We start from the raw sequence: 19,180 nt of genomic DNA on the forward strand, positions 1-19,180 counted from the left end.
AATAAAGACTAAGCAATCATGGCGAACTAGCCCCACCCCTCAAGGCGAAACACAATACGGGAGACATGGAAGACGACGACATCGAAAAAGGAAAAGGGCAAAGGGCCATAGAAACAAAGATAGAACAAAATAACAAGCCCATCCCCCAACCCCCAACCCTGCACCCTTGCAAAAGGCTACGGCCTACCCCCCCAGCAGCGTGCCTGTTGCCCTAAATAAGAGACCCGAAATACAGAGAAGAAAAAGAGAAAAAGAAGAGAAAAAATACAGGAGAAGGGCCCTCAATCTGGTTATCCGGCCCCTCCCACCTCCGCGTGCAAAAGTCGTGTAAACAGTAAGGGTAGAAGAAGTACAGGTAGCAGCAATCATGTATAACGCAATCAATGACATCCCCGCTAAGCGCCCCTCAAAGCACCATTAACCAGCCACGAGTCCCTCCATGTTCCAAGCGAATTCACCCCTGGCCTCGTTTGTCAATAGTACCAATGTTGAACCATCCTTCAAACGGGATACAAAGTAGCACAAAGGTCCGATCACACCGGGAGGGTCAGGCAGTGTCGCCGCTCCATAGGATCCCAGCCACCGAAATTTCGCCGATGTTGCATGGCAGAAGTCCGATTGGAACAATGTCAACACCGCCAACAGTCTCGAGTCCGAACACAGTCCCGCCAGACACGGAAAGGAAAACACACGATGCGGGAAGCGCCAAAACCCCGACGGGGCCGCCCAAGCCGTGTATCGATGCTGTTCCTCCACTTGCCGATCAGAGAAAGGCCCCGGTGAGACGAGCACATGCGACACAGGTGCATCCACAGTAAGCTCATGAACCAAATCTATCCACGTTGTGGTTCTGAAATTCTGGACCCTACTGTTGTCCCGGTATCGAGGTCCAATACCCGTGTCCCGAAACATCAACGTACCATGACGAATTTGGTGTCGACGAACCGATAATGATAAGGACATCATTCCTATGCATTTGCGTCATGATCGAGGTATGCTAACACCCCTGAATCGTAGTTTCCGTCCCGACCCCTCAGACTCCATTTTGTAAACGGTATCCATCTTGTGTCTTGCCCTCATGATAAGTCAATTAAAGGTCGAGCTTGATCTAAAAGGACACGTCCACCTTCCCTGACTTCCCCCTGACCTGTCCCAACTGACTCCATTGCCTCCAGCCGAACCTGTTTGGGCAGCTCCTCGCCCAGTGGCCTAATACGATAGCATCAATGCATAACGTGCCTCAAACCATTCACTACACCCAGATCATGTTTTCTACACACATACACACCTGTCCACGCTCCCTGTTTATGGCCAGTTTTATGACTAGGAGGTGCCTTCCTTTACTGGGGTTTCATCGATATCTGATGGGAGTTCCGGGCCTGCCTGGGTAATCTATCACGAATTGGACGTCTAAAATACGGGCTTGCCTACATGACTTCGCTCTTTTGTATTATTGTAGAAATATGTGTATAGCCATATCATAAACTCAAGAATTCTTGCTTGCAGCTATTATTTTTGTATATAAGGAGAAGGCTGGTTCTGTAAAAACGAACAGTCTCCTGAGAACACATGACACGTGTTTGTCGTGCTTCTAGGACACCTGTTACTTGGTAGCTACCAATAAAATTCGATCTCTGACTGCGACTAGAAGACTCAGTGTTTCTGTGGTCCGGAACAAGGGAGAACTCAGAGGTCTTCGGGTGTTATCCCCTGGCACCAACGGGTTCCTAAAAACCCGTTACCTCAGTTGGCGCCCAACTCGGGGCGGTATCAAGCGGCAACGGTCCAAGCCAGATGTTCGTGAGGAGCTTCGTGTGAAAATTCCAGAGGACGGCCAGCCACTTCAGCGACCCCTGTATGTCGACGTGGTTCCGAAGGTCTTTGCTGCGAGGTTCCCCGCGTCCCGACGGCTACGAAGGACTGCTGCCCTGACTATCGCCTTGTTTTGGAGCCAGTGATCCTTGGTAGAGCGAAACGATAGACGAGTCTTCTAGCGACGTCACCGATCTTCAAATACTTCAGTTAAGTATAAGTGGAGCGTCTCCCAGTCCTTAGTTTGTCCTTAGTTTTTGGTATCCTTGAGATACGCTTTGATTTGGTACTTGCAAGCCCCAAAGCCGAAGGACTTGTGTATTCACGAGAAATATCGTAACAGATAATCCTTTGAAGTTTGAAGCTAGACTAGTGGAAACTTGTTTTGTCTTGGTTATAGTAAGGACTCCCGATTAGAGGATTCCTGTCCGGTTCCTCCGATTGGAACTCCAACATATGAGCTCTATGTGAAGCACGGCGTAGGTCCCATCACATATAATGAAGTGTGGATAAAATACACCCGCAAGGATGGTGTTTTAAAATGGCCCCAATATGGTAGTTTCGACTCAGAAATATTAGATAACCTAGAGGTCAAATTATTCAAGAGAAAAGCCCGGCCGGCGATGTTTGACTCTTTCCGCTTATGGCCCAAAGAAGCCAAACAGAAAGAAATAAAATTAGCAAAAAAGAATAAAAGAGGAATGTCGATGGTGCAAGCTGCCATAACAAACAGGGATAACGAGGAAGAGCAGGAAAACAAACAAATGCTTAGGAGCAAGAAACTAGCAGTAGATAAATGCTACCCGATGTTGCCAAATAAGGGACAAGGTCACGAGGAGAGATCCGAGAAAGATCCATTAATGTCCCACTTATTAAGCTCACCTCCACCGTATGCGTTAGACGCTACTACACCGCCAAAGCATTTTACTATACCGCGCCCCGGCGCACGGAACACAGCTATTGCACAAACTCCAGCTACTGTTCAGCTGGTTCCTACTTCTCCGGCGCAGCCTTCTCAAAGGCCGCCGTCTCTGCTACCTACTCCATCTACTTCTACGACTTTGCCTACAGCTCCAGCTATTGTCTATGATACTATGTCTGCTACTACTTCAACTTCCTCTGCTATTGCCTCTACTTCTTCTTTGCCTCAGCCTGTTTTTTCCGATGCACTTACCCCTCCGCAAGGTTCTCCTTCTATTAGACAAAGAGTGACAGGTACCGTCACTAGTCTGTTTTCACCTTTCTTTGGGTCGCCTAAAACAACGCCTAAAACAGAACATAGACAGTCCCGTAGTCAACTGCCTGATTACGAGGAAAGAAGAGTGCTAAATGAACTAGCCCGTAAATGGATTACGGATACTGTTAGATATGATGTTCAGTCTGTTATGGACGTTTTCCGTCAATGGAATGCACCCACCCAGAGATACGTATTCGAAGAAATGTGTGTATATCTGTGCGAAGATGTGAAGACAAATGATTCCAAATGCACAATGAACGAACTATGGCGTACACGCTTTAAGTTCTATGAAGGTATGATTATAGGTGCAGATGTTGAGAAAGCGATAGAGTTATTGCTCTCTTATAGGAGTAAGGGAAACGTCTCTAGATCATGTCACGAAGACGATGCACCAGGTGGGAAAAGAGCAAGACAGTACCCCATGAGAGAGGTTCCTCCGGTTTGGAGGGAAGGTGATGCGAATGCGAATCCACCAATTCTGCCTCATTTCCAGCGTGTATGGGTACATGTCCCCTGGACACGATCCGAAGTCTTAGCACTCAAGCAGACACTGCCTGATCCTCGTAAAAACCCGACTGGGTATTATAAGGAGTTATCGCAAACTGCAAGCTCATGTATAATGAATTTAGCGGATATAGACATGTTGTTTGGGAACGTTGTTCCACATCCTTTATGGAGCAAAATCCGTCATACGAACCATGACCAAGAACTAGGTGACTCATGGGCGAACATTACCGCTCTGGATGCTAGACAAATAGGTGGTTTTAAACCTGAGCCGTTAATAGCTGAACTTCCCGGTAGGATTATCGCGTACATGAAAACAATAATGCCTGAAGTACGCGTAAATTGGGACAAGTTATCTGCGTGCAAGCAGAAGAAAGATGAGAATGTGTCTGACTTTTTCACAAGATTTGAGGAGACTTTCACCGATCATAGTGGTCAGGATATGGCTACCGAGGGTGGCCAAAGATTGTTTGTAGACAAATTCGTACATAATTTAATTCCTGAACTGTGTAATAAACTGAAAGATTCAGAGAGTGCTTGGGCTGTCTCTACGTAAGAACAAATTTTAGCTACAGCCCAGTACTATGAAAATAGGCGCAAAGACGAGCTAGATAAAGTAGACAAAAAGACAAAAGATTTAAAAACTAAAGTTCTTCTCCAGCAAGCCTATCCGCCTCGAACGGCTAGTCAGCCCAATTATCAACAACAACAGCAGTATTCGAGAAACGCGCAAGGAAACGAGTTTTCCCATCAGCGTATTGCTTATGGCCCCAATCAATGTGCGTATTGCAAGGAAGAGGGTCACTTTAAAGGTCACATCTTGTCGAAGGAGGGAAGGAGACTGACACCAGAAAGAATACAGGCAATTGCAGAACTCTGTGCCCCAAGGACACAGAGAGATGTTCGGGCCTTCTTGGGCATTACATCGTACTGTAGACAATGGATACCGAATTTCTCACTACTAGCTAAACCCTTGCTGGCACTACTCGGCAAAGACACGCCAAATCCTATGCCCTGAAGATTGCCAAACGAGTTTCCACAAGTTGCGTGATGCATTATGTTCGGCTCCTGTGTTGGGAAACCCCAACTACAGTAAGCCTTTTACATTATATGTCCATGAGAAGGAAGGTTGTGCATTATCAGTTTTAACACAACATTTTGGGGACAGACAGCGCCCATGCACGTATTTTTCGGCAACTCTAGACCCTGTGGCTAAGGCACTACCAAGTTGTCTGAGAGCCACCGCCGCAGCAGCTGTCTGCATTCGACAGTCTGCTGGATTAGTCATGAATAATACTCTGATCGTTATGGTCCCGCATGCAGTAGACATTTTACTAAACAGGACGAAGACACAACATCTTACTAGCGCTCGACTATCCAGTTACAAATTTACACTGCTAGCAAGTCACATCCACATAAAGAGGTGTGATACACTGAACCCCGCAACGCTATTACCCATTCCGACAGAAACAGACAAGATTGATAACCATGACTGCTGTTTTAGGACAGAAGAAGAGACAAAAGGGAGAGTAGACTTACAGGACACTCCCCTTCCTGAATGCAACGATACTTTATGGGTTGATGGTTCATGTTTCAAGCTGCCGAATGGTGATACGACTGCAGCATATGCCGTAATGACATTACACACCATTATAGAGACCGCGCGTATTTCCCACAATTCTGCACAAGCCGCAGAACTTATTGCACTTACCAGAGCATGTGTGTTAGCGAAAGGAAAGCGAGTGAATGTGTACACTGACAGCCAATACGCCTTTGGCGTGGCTCACAGTTTTGGGAGATTATGGCGTGAACGTGGGTTCCTTACGTCACATGGTGCAAAGATACAACATGGTCAGTTAGTTAATGAACTCCTCGAGTCATTGACCCTGCCACTACAAGTTGCAATTGTGAAATGCAGTGCCCACAAAAAGATTCAGGATGATGTTGGCCGTGGGAATGCATTTGCAGACGAGGTCGCGAAAGAGACTGCAAGGAACACGATGAGTCGGATGTATGTTGTAGGTCCCGCTAGATGGATTACGGATGTAGGAATGTGTGAGGACACCATTGAAAGCGTGAAATCTATACAAGCCGAGGCAACTGAGAAAGAGGTGAATGAATGGAGAGAAAGTAAAGGTAGATTAGACGCGAATGGTTGTTGGGTCGAACTCTCAGAACACCAGCGATGGCTATTACCTAACGCATATGTACTTGCAGTAGTAACAATGGCTCATCGAGTTGCGCACATCAGTTCGAGAGGAATCTGTAAACTATTGGCCCCAGTATGGCAAAATGGTAATATCCCGAAATATGCAGAGAATGTGGTCAGAAACTGTATGGTGTGTTTGAAGTACAATCCCGGTAGGGGAACCCCAACTCCAGCTGGTCATTTTGCGCCTCCAACGTATCCGTTCGAGGTTTTGCAGCTCGATTTCATTCACATGGAGAGGTGCAACAATCTGAAGTATGTGCTCGTTGTTGTTTGCGCTTTCTCCAGGTGGGTGGAAGCGTACCCCCTTAAGAACAATACTGCCTTGTCAACTGCCAAAGCCCTTGTCAAAGAGTTCTTCCCTAGATTCGGTATGCCTAGAATAGTCTGGAGTGATAATGGAAGTGAATTCGTAGGACGCGTGATGAAGAGAGTGTGTGAGTGTTTAGGCATACAACAAAAGTTTCACTCTGCGAATCACCCCCAATCAGCTGGATTAGTAGAGTGCTACAATGGCACTTTAAAGCTCAAATTAGCCAAGATCCAAGCCTGTACAGGTCTTAAATGGCCTGACGCCTTGCCCCTAGCACTCTTGTCAACCAGAATGACCGTCCATTCCAGGTTAGGACTTAGTCCTCATGAGATAGTGTTTGGCCGCCCAGCCAACGTCTGGGGCGTGCCAAGGCCAAAGAAACTCAGCGAAATAGAGCACCCCGTACTGCTTGACTATTTGTGCGAATTAACAACTAAATTGCGTGTTTTACACCAACAGGTTCACAGTTCCTCTCCGCCAGCCTCTGACGATCCAGGTCACTCCATCGAACCCGGCACGTGGGTCTTGGTGCGGAATTTCCAGCGCACAAACAACGGACAGCCGAGGTGGACCGGACCGTACCTGGTACTTCTTTCCACGAGATCAGCTGTTCGGGTGGAAGGCAAAAAGAACTGGGTGCACGGGACCCATTGTAAACGGGTCCCTCTACCCCTCCCATACAACCGGTGGGTCAAGGAAGGACTTGCCGACTCTGAGACAGAATCCATACCTCGCTTCCTCCCTTTCAGCGATGCACGTTTGAAAGAAACTGGTACCGAAAAGGAGAGTGATCATATTTTACAAGGACTTGTGCCACCGTCTATGCTGTTGGACACTACCGAACCTGAGACATTGTTTGAAGACCACACCGTACCAGGAAAACAACGGTACAATTTAAGGTCTAAACAAAGAGACTGATAAAAGCAAACTAATGTGATTTTCTTTTCCCCTAAGAACTATTTTAGATTTTTTGGCTCTCTCGCCCAGGGAACTTGCTCATTTTTGATTTTCGAACCGCCATCCGGTTCTGCTGCTAGGGTCGCGGTTGAAGTCTGGGGAGTGCAACTGGGGACGTTTAGGTCAACGGTTCTGGTTGGTCCAAGGGAGTTACCCCGGACTGAACAGAGCGCACTCCCTGGCAGAATCAACCTACCACCGCGGGCAGCAAGTAGAGGATGGAGTTTCCTAGGGTAAAGAGACCTGCCAGACTCACGGACTTTGAAAGACAATTATGCACGATACTGGCCAAAAGAAGGTTTTTGATAATATGTATTTTTATGTTGTGTAGCATAGCAATGTTCTTGACTGGTTATACTCTATTCGTCTTTCAAGTTTCCTTGTTCTCAAATGACACTCAGCCAACTCCTCCTCTCACTCTCTCCACACACTCCTTTCACCCTCTACCTGAACACGAGTCTGCCAGAAGGCTCGAATTTGTAAATAACTCATTCATTCAACTTCTACACCAACACCAGTCCATAATGAACACATCGAACTGTTGGGTATGCGGACTCATGCCGCACACGACTGATAAGGGTATCCCATACTTTATCCTGCCTTTCAGTTATTATGGTTCTCTGTGGGCTTTCCAGACCATGTTCCTATTCGCCCTAGAACCATACCCGACCCGTTCTACTGAGAGTGATTCCAGTAACAAGGCACTAGTAGCAGGGATAAGAAATATGAGTAGAGAGTTCGACACATATCTAACGATTCCCAAAGATGAACTCACTCCGTACACTCGTTGGAACGTAACTAAATATGGGGTTTACCTGAGTAAGAGCCAGACAGCAAAGAAATCCCGCCCAGTTTGGATAGTACCCAACCGAGGTCACTTATGTTTACAAGGTATTGGCAGGGATCCCAAAGCACAATTAGGAAAGAGTATATGCACGGAAACATATGTGTTCGCTTCCCGAACTTCCCCTATACTATTAGCAGCCAAAGGCACGTATTTCGTCTGCCACGACCAAGCCTACACCTGGTTGCCCCCTGACTTCTCAGGTACATGTTTTATCTCATTTCTGCTGCCTCCCACCTACACGGCCAGGGCAGATTACCATCGGACAAGGACAGCTAGGGGTGTTGTGAGTAAAGACGACACCGCAAGTCAGGAATTCGCTGACTTCGCAAAGGGTTTTCTGCCATTTTGGGGGCCTATGGTGAACAGCAGGAATATTCGCCAGTTATCGAGGATAGTTGAATCCGCCGTGATTACAACGGCCGGAGCCCTTGGCAATTTGACGACCGAGCTTCAGTCGGATCGACTTATGACCCTTCAGAACCGAGTTGCCCTAGATATCATACTCGCCGATCGTGGTGGTGTGTGTAGAGTGATCCAATCCAGTTGTTGCATTTTCATCCCTGATAACGCACCGACAGTGTACCAGGCCATCTCTAAGCTACACGAGATATCTGGTTCCCTTCACGTAGAAAAAGGGGACTGGTCCTTACTAGGGTGGTTCTGGGAACTGATCGCTACCTGGGGATGGAAAACACTGATCTTCATTGGGATGATCTTAGCACTTCTGTTTATGTTCTGCCTGTGTGTACAGTGCGCTCCTGCACTATGTGGCCTCTGTGCTACCTCATGTGTACGGAAGCCTGTGTCAAGGGACGAACTGAGCAACAGAATGATGCTACAGCAGCATCTCCACGAATTCCTTCATACAGATTTAGACTCGGATTAACATGTATTATTGCCTTATATGAGGGCAAAAGGAGGGTCTGTGGTTCTGAAATTCTGGACCCTACTGTTGTCCCGGTATCGAGGTCCAATACCCGTGTCCCGAAACATCAACGTACCATGACGAATTTGGTGTCGACGAACCGATAATGATTAGGACATCATTCCTATGCATTTGCGTCATGATCGAGGTATGCTAACACCCCTGAATCGTAGTTTGCGTCCCGACCCCTCAGACTCCATTTTGTAAACGGTATCCATCTTGTGTCTTGCCCTCATGATAAGTCAATTAAAGGTCGAGCTTGATCTAAAAGGACACGTCCACCTTCCCTGACTTCCCCCTGACCTGTCCCAACTGACTCCATTGCCTCCAGCCGAACCTGTTTGGGCAGCTCCTCGCCCAGTGGCCTAATACGATAGCATCAATGCATAACATGCCTCAAACCATTCACTACACCCAGATCATGTTTTCTACACACATACACACCTGTCCACGCTCCCTGTTTATGGCCAGTTTTATGACTAGGAGGTGCCTTCCTTTATTGGGGTTTCATCGATATCTGATGGGAGTTCCGGGCCTGCCTGGGTAATCTATCATGAATTGGACGTCTAAAATACGGGCTTGCCTACATGACTTCGCTCTTTTGTATTATTGTAGAAATATGTGTATAGCCATATCATAAACTCAAGAATTCTTGCTTGCAGCTATTATTTTTGTATATAAGGAGAAGGCTGGTTCTGTAAAAACGAACAGTCTCCTGAGAACACATGACCCGTGTTTGTCGTGCTTCTAGGATACCTGTTACTTGGTAGCTACCAATAAAATTCGATCTCTGACTGCGACTAGAAGACTCAGTGTTTCTGTGGTCCGGAACAAGGGAGAACTCAGAGGTCTTCGGGTGTTATCCCCTGGCACCAACGGGTTCCTAAAAACCCGCTACCTCAACGTCTCTAAGAATGTAGACTCATTCTGGGAATACGTCAATGAAGCAGAGGCAGACACATCGGCGCCTCCTTGAGAGCGATCCGTGCCGATACAAGATGGCGGGACAACAATGGCGGCCATCCTTTGTCCCAAATCTCGGGCCTCCCGGATCAGGGCTGTCTGCAGGGTTGTTAGTGCAGCCAGTATATGTTTGGGCGTGGGCGTTTTCTCGCATGGCCAGACCCCGGGATTCTCTTGTGCACCGGTTTCTCTGCCCGGGTGAGGGGTGCACGGTTAAGTGTCATCCGCCATTTCAGCCGTCACGTTCCCTTTCCCCTCCACCGCACCTCAGGACCGGGTTCGACCCCCGGAGTCAGCAGGTTTCACAGCGGGATCGCAATAGTCGGGGCAGGCAGCAGAAAGGAGAGTCACCAAAAGGCTAAACAAACTCCCCGCTGCCCGGGAGTCCCCCACCGGTTCCCGGGGGGGGCTGTTAACATAACCGGGTATCACACCGAAGGGGAACTGGGCATCGTGGACTCTCTCCGTCCCAGCTATTTCACATCTCTCGCAGGGCAACCCTCTACTGGGAGTGGGTTGGTATCTTCTCTTCCGGCTCGCAGATCTCAGGTTCTCTCCAACCGGCTTCCCTTCGCAACCAGAGGCCGCTGGTGTTGCAATCGCGGCCGGACACTCCCCTCACTCGAGATCCCGGTCTCAGCACCTCGAAGGCCGCCAAAGAAACGGGGACAGTTCTTCGGGTCTACTGCGCGGAGGAGCCTCAAAAGCAGATGGTAAGTGAATGCTTTCCTCCACCTACTTAAATTAGCAATGACCGCTCAGGTTTATCGATAGGATATATGTGCGGGGCGGGAGGGCGCACGGAGCCAAGCAGTTATGCAGCCGTCCCGATCGCCATCTTGGCTCCTCCCCCTGTAATAATGTTTTTAATTGAGTGAACATAGTCAGGCAGAAGCTATTTTGGCAGGCTGAAGATTAAAGAGTACACTCGCGGTAAATTTTAAGCACTGTGATATTAGCATGGCAATGTTGACCTAATTGGGGAAGTGTGCAATTTGAATGCACATTCTAATTACATCGATATAACTGTGGCAATGTAAACCTGGCCTGGACGTATCTGACTGAAGCTGTGTGCACTTGTCCTAGAACAGCAATGTATAACAAATTGAGGCAATATTGATAATGGTAAACTGGCATAATAAATTGGAACTAGTGTTTTTTGTGCAGTACCACTGGCAAGCTAGCACGTTAAGGAATATTATTTTAAAAAAAACCTCTAGCAGCCGCTGCTGAAAGATGAAAAATAGACAGGGCAACTGTACTTATGCAATTCTGTGGCTGCCCGTGTAGTGCTTTATTTTGTCATCTTTCTGCTGCAAAGGACTCAAAAGTGCTTTATTGTTAAATCTGCAGCGGCGGTTTACGCTGCTGATCAGCTGCTGTAGGGGAGGAGGGAAGGGGGGCAAGTTGGAGGCCGGCACAGCGGCTCATTGCTGTAGCTGTTAGAGGCGCATCAAATGGGCAGTCTGTTTGCCGCGAAAGTGAAAAAAATGCGGGCCCGTGAAAGTCTGATGCGTGCGACAAATGGTAGTCTGGTGCGAGGCATGGGGGGCGGGGGAGGGGGAGCAGGGGAGCAAGCGGGAGTGAGAGGGATTGAGCAGGCCAAGCGCGCGCCTGGCGAAGCTTCACGCTTCAGTAGACAACATGCATTGGGAGGAATCCGGCTTGGAATCCTCTTGGTCAAAGAGTTGTTTTCAACCCAATAGGTTCAGAGCAATAAATTGACCTAAAAAAAAACATCCATGTTACTCATTGTTACCAGTCTAAAATGCTACGCGTTATGCATGGCACTCACTGAGCGTGACTAGTGCAAATAACAGATTAGAAATCTGGCTATTCACTGCTGTGACATACCAAGATTGGGATTCAAAAAATGTCACTCAGTACCTCTTGTTGAAATAAATTCTGTTATTCACTGTTAGCCATCTATATTTCTATATATTTACAGATTTTTATGATCACCTTTCCTCCACTTTACTGCACTCCAGTATAAAGAGGTTTTCTTTACATGATGTAGCTTAGTAAGACAATTTGATACAGAAGTCGAATAAAACAAATTAGGAGTATGTATTAGTTTGGACTTTTCGGACCTGGTTGTGTAAAAGAAGCACATGGTACGACTACTAGAATCTAGTCTCGGTTCTTTTTTTGGCTCCTTCATAAACAGTGACCCTATCCAACATAGCACTGTCCTCGCTTTCTTTTTGAGCACTTGACGAGTTTCTATTACCAATTACTTTTGCTCTTGGAAACAAAGAATAGTGTTTCTATTTAGGTAAGTTAGACCTGAAATTTGCAAAAGAAACTGCATGAACCAACCCAGATTTTCTCATTTTATAATAATTTCTATAAATTTTTTTATTTATCCAGGATAAAATGACTCGTGTTTATGGGAACCCAAGACTACTGCCTTCTATTGCACTGAGGAACAACTGAATGCTCTACCTCTCGATTATCCTGATTATCAACTGTGGGAGCTGGTCCAACAGGGTAAGTCTAAGTAAGGGGAGTCCTCAGCCTTCTTAAATATCTAAAGACTTATTGATCACTATCTGGTGTACCCTTATGGGATCAGAATTCCTCAGCAGTAAAAAGCGGTCAGTCGATGTGGATTTAAGGTGTCATCTTTTGTCTCATCTGTTGGTGAGTGTTGACAAACCAGAGGGAGGTGACATCAGCCCACAGGGTTTCCCTTCTTTCATTAGAATTAATGCCTACGTAACATAGTTTTTCTGGTGTTCTTTGCACTGAAGGATGTTAAGTTCGGCTCTTGGTGATTCGTGATTCAATGACTCACACTGGCACAACTCCTGAAATTGTACAAATTAATTGGGTCTCATGATTTATCGTGGTTCAGGTCATTGGTTACCATTACTCATAGTTACAGTTATACTGACTTGAATGCTAAGCTCTCCACCAAACCTATTTATCACTAGTCCCAGAACTACTCCTGATCGTATACAGCATTAACAACGCGAGCTAAAGCACGCGTGCCGTTACAACGCAAGCGAACAACGCTTGCCGTCACCACGCACATGCAGGGTTAAGGCAGTCTGCATTCTATTTGCAGAGCGGATCGGTGGGGAGAGGACAAGAAGGACCGGGATGCAGCTTGGTAAGTAGGGCTGAGGCCAGGTTTTAGGGATCAGGGAGGGGAGTGGGGGCAGGTTAGTTTTTAGAGCTGGGGATCCGTTTCAGGGCTCAGGGCAGGGAGCTGGGGTCGGGGTAGTATTTATGGCTAGGTACCAGGCTTTCGGGCTCAAGGCCAGACTTGGAGCTCAGGGCAGGGGCCCTGGGGTTGGCGAAGTGTTTTGGGTGAGGGACGAGGCTTTAGGGCTCAGGGGGGGCGGGGTTTCCTTTAAGGAAAACGGGCAGCATTTAAAAAAAAAATCTGCTTAACTTAAACACAGTCCCAGACATGGAGGTCTGCTGAGCCCAGCAGGCCACTATCCCTGGGAGAGCCAGCCATTTCCAAAGGGGTCGCAAATTGCGAGTGCCTCATTAATATTCATGAGGCTTGTATTTTGCCACCCCATTGGGAATTGCAATCAGTGTCTCAGACACAGTTGTACATTTGAAATTGCGACTCGCAATCGAGCGCAAATTGCGAGTCGAAATTTCGAATGGCCTGGCCTTCTGTCTTTTGGTATCCTTAGTTCCCGGTCTTAAAGTGAAGAGCTGTTCCTTTTCATGGTGAGTATCTACAACACCAACAATCCTCTAAATCTGCCTACCTTCTGCTAAAATCTGCAAGCATTTGATTTGCATAGTGCTACAGATGTAATTTCGTAACACAACAACTGTGCCTTTTGCCATTTTTGCAGCAAAGTCTTTAAGTTTTGGATTGGCGAGCGTTAGCCGTGCCAAGCTAAACATTTTTAAAGTATTTATCATTCCAGACAGAGTATTACTGCTCTCAATTGGTATAATAACATCTTCTAGCTAGTTGGAGTGCCATAGTTTTGTTCAAATGCAAGGAGGCACCCAGGAGAAGTCAATACCAAAGTAGTCTTTAGTAATTTACATTGTGATTAAACACAAAATTGGGTTTCAGTCAGTTTAGAACGTGTGATTTTGGATTCATGTCCACAGTGTATTTTCCTCTTGTTTGTTTTTAGGTCTTGCTTAGTGGACAGTGTTATCGTGGGCCTAACAAGAACATACAGGAGATCAGAAAGTGCCCAATGCTTCCCAATCATTGGCTTTCCTGTTACTCTCATTTGCCTGATTCTTATTTGTGTATCAGCTTGTCAATCTGGTGTTTGTCTCTCATATGGACCACTGCCTCTTTACCATCACTTTTGATTGGCTGGCTTCTATGCATCCAGCACTTGCTTTTCAATCGCTTATCTTTTTTCGGTTAAGCACTCCATCAGAGTTTATGTTTTTTCCAGCTGTCTCCCTCGAGTACTTCTCTCCCCGTGAACTCCATGCCTATGTCATCAATGTGCATCTCCCCACTCCACTCATGTTGCGCTTCTCCTTCTGTACTTCCCCCAATGCTTTCTTGCCCAAATGCTTCTCATCTGCCCTCTCCACTTTGCTCTCTAGCATGTTTCTTCTCTTCTCTATCCTCACCCTCCGTATTGCTTCCCCCACCCATGCCCTCCTCTAGTCTGTTGCTTCTCCCCCTCCTGCAAGATCTGTGTTGCTTTTGCCTCTGGGTAGTGATTCCACCCTCAGTTGCTCCCCACTCATTTAAAATGAGAATTAAAGTTCACACTTTTTTTATTTTACCAACTGATGAATACAAAGAAAAAATAGTCAATTAAACTACCACAACTTAGCCTTTAACAGAATCTATCTTGCGGGCCCTGCAATGGTAAAGATGGCTATAGAACGGAACCAGGATGCATGCGAAGATGTGGGCAGGAGGGCACCTTCGTACATATACTCTGGGAATGTACACATATACACAGAGGTACTGGTCTGAGGTTAGAAAGTGTATGAAAAAAGTGATGGGGTGTGAGACTGATTACAGTATACAGATGTGCCTCCTGAATATATGGGACCCTACCGACCTAAACACCAAAGAGAAACTATGGGTGACACTTGGTATGATGATTGCAAATGTAACACTGTAAGATTGTGGTGGGCAGAGGAGCGCCACCGTCCTTAACAGCATGGGAGAGAGATATGGATTGGTGCATGCTGACAGAGGACAGTGTATGAATCTAGAGGGTGTCCCAACAAGTGGTCACAGATTTGGGGAAAATGGAATACTTACAAAGGAGATATATGTGAACCCCTGCAGCACAGAAATGGGCGTGATCCAGGATAGAATAAGCAGAAACTTGTTGAACAATTTAGTGCCATGTAATGAGCAGGCTCTGTGATCTATGTGGAAGTGAACCAAATCTATGCACCCTTGGTGCTTATGTTTCGTAAAGTGTTTGCTCTGTGTAAACTGGTCATCAATGAAAAGAGTTATGAAAAACAAAACTACCACAAGAAAGAACACATGGTAAGAAAGTGGGTTACTGATTGAGGTGGGTGGAAGGTAACAACCAAAATCCTTCTCAGGTGAACCACAAAAGACACTAAATTACCGTGTTTAACCCTCTGGTAGCTTGGTGCAAAGCAGTCAGGTTTAACTTAGAGGCAATGTGTGAAGTATTTATGCAACATGCCAACAATAATACAGTGAAAACACACACAAGGAAAATCCCAAATCAATTTAAAGAAAAAAAATAGAGTAACTTTTAATCAATAAATGATACCAGGATGACTAAAACTCAATCACTAGACCAGGAGATATTGCATTTTTAAAGTTTAGGTAAAAAGAGCACCTTACGCTGGACTGGGACAAAGTCACAAGTTCAGTCTGACTGCAAAGGAGTGCTGGCAGGGCACAGGCACAGTGGGGGCTTGCGTCTGTTCAGACAAAACTCTCAGTTGTGCGCAGAGGCTTTGCGAAGCTTTGTGTTGGATTTTATGGAACCTTCAGTTAGGCAAGGAGGAGTTCTGATGCCAGGGAAGGGTCCTGTACCTAAAAGGCACCTCTAGGGGATCAGGGGACACTCCAGCAGAGGCCAGCAGCAGGACTCAGAAAGGCCCAGTTGCAGCAGGCCAGCTGTTTGTTTGCAGGGAGGCCTCTAAAGCATGTTCTGTCCCGGTCGCTCACACACGCCAACCAAATGACTCTTGGAATCACTCTTAGTACCCTGGGATAAAGACAAGCTGTTCCAGTCTTCTTTCTCAGTCAGCAAGGCAGTCTTTCTGCAACTTCCACGTCCACGAGTGTTTTGATGAGTGGCCATATATTTCTTTACCTGATGTCAGCTTCTGTGTGTGTGGTGAAGGGGTGAGTTGGGGGTTGTGGGCTCCCTGCCCTACCCCAATTATCTATTTTTGGGAAGGTCTTCCCCATGTCAAGGTGTCAAGCTGTCATGGGGTGACAAAAAGTAAAGGGCAGGCCTGGTGTCGGGGTACTTTGTGTGCGCAGGAAGCAAAGCCCTTTGACGTTTAAGTGGGACTGGGTGCAGCCCTCCCCAGTCAACTGCAAGGATGGCCCACCCTGTCCACTCCAAAGAGGGTGATGCCTGCCCAAGCCCTTCAGTTCACCCTCATGGGTGGCTGAACCCTGTTATGTTACATATGGCCCTCTTTCATGACCAGGGAGGGTGAGTCTGAAGTGCTGGCATGCTTCCAGGCCTAAACCTCATCTCTGTGGGCTTCGGATCCCTGCTGCACATGGCATTTAGCTGTGCACAGTTGGGGGTCGGTTCCAGGACCTGCACCTCACCATATAACGCTGGGGTAGGATGTCCCACCTCAGCTGCACAAGGACTTCTGTAGCATGTATCGGGGCGGGTCGCAGACCTGGCTTGCTGTCAGGCCATACACCCCACCCAGCACATGTAGCCACCTCCACTGAGCAACGTCTGCACCGTGGCCCGGCACCCTGCGCCAAGGCATCCAACTCACGGTACAAACTGGTTGATGACATTTAGCCCAAAGCAGCATAAATATTTACAGTGTAGAGGAAAGAGCATATTTCCAATGCAAAATACCTTTTGCAGTGAAAAATAAATACCCTTGCCCCACTTCGCCTCACTTTCAATGACTCTGTGCCATGGAATACCTCATGTAACTCTAGCTCGGTTTGCTTTTCCTACATTACCGCGGTTAATGGCAAATGCACTTTTAGTACTTTATTGCAAAATCTAGTCTGTGCAGCATTTAATTTTAAAACACCATAAACGAATTCCCCCGAATCCTGCACTAGCAGAATCTTTGTTGATTTTCTTTATAAAAAAGAAGGTTGTAAATGTGTTTAGTTAATGTACCTTTTCTCACTTTGACAGTTTAATAGTCAAAACAGCAGTTTTAATGTATGGATTCTTCACGCAGTTTCCCTTTAATTACCTCATTAACTTTCCATGTAAAGATTTTTAACTGTAACAATACATCACATGCCCTAGGCAGTAACGTAATAAAATGAATCACAGAGCCCAAGTAATTCTGAAACTGCAGAATCTGACAGGAAGTAAAGGGGAAATCCAGAGCAAACTGCTCAGGATTGAAACATGTTCTACTTCTAACAAGAACCAATCACAATGTACTCAACTTAAAAGCAATCACTTTTTTCCAATTCAAATCACTGCTTCTTCCTGAGGAACCTCATTTCGCAGCTTCTTCTACTCACAGTCACCTATTATTCATAAATTACGTTTATTTTTATAATAAAAATGTATTTTTTGAGCTGTGGACCCTCTGCGGTTTCCAGCCAAATCCCAATACGGCTGCCTGGTTTTCCCGTTGCTCTTTTGATAGTGTTGGCGACCAATCGAGAATACAACAAATCACACCCCACGCTCTGCACATGGCCACACAGTCCAAAGAGTGTTCAACCACAGTTGCACACAGCCTTCGTTCATGTGTAGCAGTGTTGGTGAACGATCCCGCAGCACAAGACGACCCTCCCCAGCGGTGCTCGGCCTTCAGCGATTTGCAGCGGAGTTGAGGCTCAGAGCATGGCCCGTGAGAACAGGCCACAGGTGCCTAAAGGCTTTGTCAAGCCCTCTCTGATCCCCAATGGTCTAACATGAGTTTGTGAAGTTTGTCCTGGTGTCACAGTAGTGGGCATTGGAAGCTCGCAAGTACTGCAGTACCAACACTGGTTCCGCGGGTCCCTAGGAGCCAGGGTGTGCCAACACTGCCCTCAGCGTGACCTTTCTTTTTGAGTTTTAGCATGTGGGGACAGAGTCCCTGTGTCTTGTCACACCAAGATTTTCTCCTGATGTTGAGGCCAGCCAATTAGATTATTTTTGTACTTATTAGGGTCCACGGTACCGAAATAACTAGGGGGAGAACAATCTCTCTCAGGTAATCAGATCAAAGTTTTGTAAATAATGTTTTAATGTTGGAATCACCGCAGTTGGCAACATCAGTCAACTGGACCCTCTAGGGATAAACAGTGCAAACATCTCTAAATTGTAACTATTTATGCCCACTTAAAGTACCCTTTTAAATGCTAATTTCTCAAAAACTGATTTAACCCAAACCAACAAAGCACAATTTTAGAGTAAAGTTTTAACTTTGTGTGAAATTTAGTTTAACTTTGTTCATTTATGTTTTTCTGTTAGAGAGCAAATAATCCTATTTGAATTAAAACTGGAAATGGTGCTTTTGGGACACCTACCATTTTCTTGGCCTTTGTTTGACAGGTTAGCAGAAAACCTTGACAGGAACATTCCTAAGTGGATGAACTTTTTTTGGAATGTTTTGTGCAGATTTGTTGAACAGCGATGAAGTTATTAAGAACTTTTTTTTTTAAATGCCTTTCCTGTGGAAGCTCTGATTTAACCAAAACTACGCTGGCGCTATTGCAGTCTGTGTAATGTAATTATATATGGACATCCTGGAGGTTTTTTTTTTTTTGAAAGACCTTTATTACACTTAGTCAGGTATACACAGCCATGTGCCTACAACCCTGGGGCCGGCGGCTAAAACAACTCATACATGTGCATAGAGACTCATCAGTTAGTTCGCAGGTCTTAAGGTCAGAATTTTTCAGTTACAATATTAACCCGACAGTTGTGGACCTACAACTATCCACCATAGGAACAAAAGAACATTGAGACGTCTACATTTTCTGTCAATTTAGTACCAATGTGTCGTGGAGCGATGTTGGCCCATCCCCGGGGGGTCCCACTGCTGAACTGATTCCCACCATCTAAATCACCTCACAATCAACCTTCTTCGTCTGTGTTCTGCGACAATAAATATGCTGTAAGATAGCACCAGAAGTCTTTGGGCCTAGATCTTGCCGGTAACTCTTCCTCATAGGTCTGTAGTTTGTCTCTACAGCTGGTCATATCCAGTATCCACTTGCTCTTTGTGGGTTTGTGTTTGCTATGCCAGCATTGTGCGATCTGTCTCTTGGCCAATAACAGCGCTATTGCACAGAA

The 19,180-nt window shown here is 46.3% G+C and overlaps 1 protein-coding gene and 1 long non-coding RNA gene across 5 annotated transcripts in view; one reads left to right on the plus strand and one right to left on the minus strand.

Annotated features, from left to right (window-relative positions):
- LOC144768016 (uncharacterized) overlaps positions 1 to 19,180 on the plus strand; it is a 463,846-nt gene that overhangs the window by 94,465 nt on the left and 350,201 nt on the right. For all 3 annotated transcript variants that reach the window (XR_013598416.1, XR_013598415.1, XR_013598414.1), the window contains exon 2: positions 12,138 to 12,257. This is a non-coding gene — a long non-coding RNA (uncharacterized LOC144768016). The remainder of the gene's footprint in view (positions 1 to 12,137; positions 12,258 to 19,180) is intronic.
- The window catches only part of LOC144768013 (glutathione S-transferase kappa 1-like), a 130,693-nt gene that overhangs the window by 23,436 nt on the left and 88,077 nt on the right, over positions 1 to 19,180 (minus strand). The gene's annotated exons all lie outside the window — the stretch shown is intronic.

Source organism: Lissotriton helveticus, chromosome 7 (assembly GCF_964261635.1).
Source record: "Lissotriton helveticus chromosome 7, aLisHel1.1, whole genome shotgun sequence".
NCBI classification, from domain to species: domain Eukaryota; kingdom Metazoa; phylum Chordata; class Amphibia; order Caudata; family Salamandridae; genus Lissotriton; species Lissotriton helveticus.